Source organism: Barbus barbus, assembly GCF_936440315.1.
Source record: "Barbus barbus genome assembly, chromosome: 22".
Lineage (NCBI taxonomy): Eukaryota > Metazoa > Chordata > Actinopteri > Cypriniformes > Cyprinidae > Barbus > Barbus barbus.
In genome coordinates, this window is record NC_136750.1 from 13,415,497 (window position 1) to 13,420,683 (window position 5,187).

Here is a 5,187-nt window from a genome sequence, read left to right on the forward strand (position 1 = left end):
TGCCCTTATAAACTCCTTGACTGAACTGGCAGGGTGTTTTGGGTCATTGTCCTGATGCAATATGAAGCACTTCCCAATTAATCTGGTGGCATTTTCTTGAATATTGGTAGGCAAGATGGTTTTGTACCCTTCCAAATTCATTCTGCTACTGTCATCATACATTAAGTCATCAGTAAAATTGAGAGGGCCTGTTCCAGAGGCAGCCATGCATGCCCATGCCACGACACCACCTCCACCATGCTTTACAGATGAGGCTGTATGCTTGGGATCATTGCAGTTCCCTTTTTTTTCTCCACATTTTTGCTTTCCCATCATTTAGATAAAGGTTCATCTTTATCTCATCGGTCCATAAACACAGTTCCAAAACTCTTCTGGCTCACCTTTGTGCTTTTTTGCAAACTCTAATCTTGCCTTTCTATTTTTGGTGTTGGTCAGAGGTTTGCATCTTGCTGTGTAGCATCTGTAAATCTGTGTCAAAGTCTCCTGAGGACAGTAGATTGTCAGAGCATCACCCCAGCTTTCTGGAAGTTGTTGGTGATTTAACAGACACGTCTTTTAGGATTCATTTTCACAGCTTTTATGATTTGTCTGTCATCAACTACTCTTGTTTTCTCAGCTGGTAAAACATCTATGCGTTGAATCACCCAATAAAAAAATGTGACATTCTGTAGTTTTGTCTCATATTCAACTTTTAATCATATTTGTAAATGTCTCGACTCCACAGCCAACAGAGCAATTTTGTCTTTACTATTCCAATACTTTTGGAGGACACCGTATATATATATATATATATATATATATATATATATATATATATATATATATATATATGAAGAGTTCAGATGCAAATGCCCCTAAGTGCCGTTTGAAATTTTCTTCTAAAATGAGTATTTTGTCAGGCTTCTATGTGTAGGTTCAGTAATTTCACTTTAATGGCAATGAATATGATCTTTTCATTGCCATTTAAATGAAATAACTGAACATAAAGACAGGAGCCTGGTAAATTTGCTAATTTGCTAATTTTAGAAGACAATTTCAAACGGCACTTAGGGGCTTTTGCATCTGAACTCCTCATATATATATATATATATATATATATATATAGTGGTCTTAGACTTTTGAAGTCCACTATATCTTCTTAAATAAAGACCAAAGTTTGTGCATCCTGAGGATGAACAATATTTACGAGGTGTGTGAGACAGAATGAGTGTGCATGGTTCACTTAATGCCACTTGCCACTCTAGATGCCTTGTGGAGTGATGATATTTTTTCTATAATTGGACGTGTAACAACACACCCTCAGTGAGGAATAGCCCAGAGTGCCTGAGGAAGACCTTTGTAGTCTATGTGTGTGTGTGTGCGCCTGGTAACTGTGGCTCTGGTGTAAACAAAATACTTGAATATGGTCTTGGCAGAAAGGCCAAGTGGCCATTCAACTCTGGGCTGACCACTGAAAAGACTGAGCACTGATAAACGCAAACTGACTGACCTGTCAAGGTATGATTTTAATAATTCATCAGGTCTTTGTGAACAACTCATAAAAGGGGTGAGATTAATAGTGGATGCAGTCTAATGGGAGGTGTTAGGATGCATGCGCTTGCTACTATTTTGGAGGGTGGGATTCATGTCAAGGGTTGCCCTTTGGTTCACGGTGAATCTGATGGGTTTCTACTCCAACATGTCAAATTACTGAATACTATGCGGGTGGGTGTGTATTTATGATATATGAACTTGGAGTCAAAAATATATCGGAGTGTCTATTTACACTAAGTGCGAATAGCCCATCTTGTTGGCAAAGGCTATTTACACTAACTCCGCCCACTAACGTGTGGTTGGGTTAGTCAACATTAAAAAAGAAGTGATTTTAGCATCAGTTTCAGTGGCGTAGATGGTAAGGCGCATGCTTTTTAACGCGAGCGACCCGAGTTCGAGCCCACCTTTTGCCAAACATTTTTTTCTCCCTTTTCAAATCTCATATCGCATCAGAAAGGCATTTCTTTTCAATAAAAATTAAGGAAATAATCAAAAAGTTGAAAATAAAGTATTGGGTAGGGTTAGGGTAGGTGTAGGGAGGGCTTTATTGTCCCAATAAGGTGGCATCCATTTAATACATTTGAATTAAAATTATAATTTACACTCAGTACGTTATTATTGCGTACTGTTTTATAATGTACTACAATACTGAGGTGCAGATAATTGCCACTATTTGCAATAAGTAGTATAAATAGCAGAAAATCTTGCTATTTTAACAGTGTAAATAGAATCTATAGCTATTTGCACTTAGTGTAAATAGCATATCGTTAAAAAATACTGCTATTTTCACTTGGTGTAAATAGCATCTATTGCTATTTGCACTTAGTGTAAATAGAATCCATCGCTATTTGCAGTTAGTGTAAATAGCATCTGTCACTAAAAAAATATGCTATTTGCACTTGGTGTAAATAGCATCTATTTGCTATTTACACTGAGTGTAAATAGCATCTATTGCTATTTGCACTTAGTGTAAATAGCGTCTATCGCTATTTACACTTAGTGCAAATAGCCGCTGCCGAAATATATATGTAAAGGTTAAAAGTTGTAAGAGTGTTCAGGATGGTTTGAACCCTCCAAAGAAGGTCAAAGCAGAGGTTGAGGTGTGTATTTGGTGGTCTTAAAATAAAAAAACATTTCTCCACTTATGTAGGCTATACATCACAAGTCTCAAAAAACGATTTGTACAAAATACTAAAACCTATTTTTTTTATTGATTTATTGATTTTTATTTTTTTAGAAAACTTAAGATATGCATGTTATTTTGTAAATTATGTTAAAAATAAATAAATAAATAAATAAAAATAGCTAATCTCAAGGGCACCTTAGCTTTACTTTGAGATGACTGTTAAAAATAAATTCAACAACCATCCATCAAGCTAAAAGTCCCGTCAACTGACAGAGTGAGAATCAATCAGAGTTTAAAAAAGAACACCACTCAAAGACATTATTTACCAAGCAGATAATCATCATCAACGGATTGTTAGCTGGGCAGTTAACCATAGTAGTTTGTGTTGTTCTGTGCTGACAGAAACTGCTGAGAGGTTCTGAGAGACCTCCATTAACAGTCTGCTCAAGTGTTGTATATTAAATGTTTTTCAGGTGGGCTAAATACCTAGATAAAATGGAGGCAGAACGAGATATGACAGATGACAGTGACAGATGTCGCAGAAGTTCAAAAGTGCCCTACAGGTGAGAAAAAATTATTTTGATGAATCATGATCAGATCTAACAAATAAACTGAATGCGGAGTAAACTCACATAGTGTCGATTTATGACATTCAATCTAGTATTTTATTATGCATTCGTTATAAAAATATGCATTTCTGAAAGGTTTCCATTTGCAAATTATTATGGTGTTTGTGCTGAAAGGTGATATCTGGTCCATAAGATACCTTTTGAGATGCTTTCATTCCGCAGAGAGACAGATGAGAGTAGCTAGAGCTGATAATTGCATTCAGATTGCTGTCATGGTAGATAAAAGTCTGTCTTTGTCCAGCAGGAGGAGCTGCCCAATGATGGTCATTTTCTCTTACTCTTCATTCATTGTTGTTGAAGTGATGCGATTTGACAGCTGCATGGCAGTCATTTCACTCCTTCCTCTCTCTTTGAGAGAAACTGACAGAACAAAGACTTTTACGTAAAGCAGTTACACATAATTTTGAATTACTGAGGCTGTAGAACACAATGACAGCATTAAATGGAAGAATAAACATGGAAAAGAAAAATTGGTTAAGCGCTCATAATCACTTGATCATCTTATTCTTTTTTTTTGGTGGCAGTCATGGTCTAATGGATAGAGAATCGGGCTTGTAACCCGAAGGTTGTGGGTTTGCGTCTCAGGTCCGGAAGGAATTGTTGGTGGGGGGAGTGAATAACCAGCACTCTCTCCACCTTCAATACCACAACTGAGGTGAGACCCTTGAGCAAGGCACCGAACCCCCAACTGCTCCCCGGGCACCGCAGCATTAGCTGCCCACTGCTCTGTGTGTGTGTTCACTGCTGTGTGTGTGCACTTGGATGGGTTAAATGCAGAGCACAAATTCTGAATATGGAATACCATACTTGGCCATATTTCACTTTTCTATTGCATCCATTTTTGAATCACATTTTTACTTGCAGTAAAATTTAATCTTTTCAAAAATGTTTGTTAAATTTATTGTAAACTATTTGCAAATAATATATATATGTATATTGGTACCCTTGGTAAATATGATCAAAGAAGGCTGTGAAAATAAATGTGCATTGTTCATCCTTTTGATCTTTTATTTAAAAAAAAAATCAGAAAACTCTAAGCTCTTTCATTGGAGAAAATAAATGTGCATTGTTAATCCTTTTGCAAATAATATATATATATATATATATATATATATATATATATATATATATATATATATATATATATTGTGGCGGGGTGGAAGCAACACACGACAAGGAGAGCTCGAGTTATTATCCCGGAGGGTGGATTTATTAGATATCAAGTGCTGGGGAAGTGCAGTGCAGAGTGGTAGTGGTGCTTGTCGTGCTCTCTGCTGTGAATCCGTGGCGAGAAGGACCGGCTCTGGGCTCTGTGCAGGCTGGGTCGTTCAAAGGCTGGATTCTGTGGGAAAATGAAGAGAGCAGCGTGTTAGATCTCAGACGGATTGGAGATGAGACTCCCCGAGTGTGCGGCTCTCGCGGCTTATCTGGCCGCGGCCAAATTAGGGACAGGTGCGGTCGCTTCAGTCGTGATGGGCGAGCGCAGGTGTTCCTTTGTGCGTTTCCAGGGCAACGCTGATAGATCGTCGGGACGCTCGTCACAATATACTGTATATATATATACACACACACACGGTCAGAGTTCTTGGTACCCTTGGTAAATATGATCAAAGAAGGCTGTGAAAATAAATGTGCATTGTTAATCCTTTTGATCTTTTATTTAAAAAAAATCACAAAAATCTAAGCTTTCATTGGAGAGTAAGAATTTAAAATGGGGGGAAGTATCATTATGAATGTTTTTTTTCTTTTTTTTTTTCTAAAATACATGTTGGACACAATTACTGATACCCCAAGAAATTCTTATGAGTAAAATATATCTGAAGTATATTCCCATTCATATTTACAATTTTCAGCACTCCAGCGTGATGAACATGAAATTACTCAGCCATGGCGTCCTGT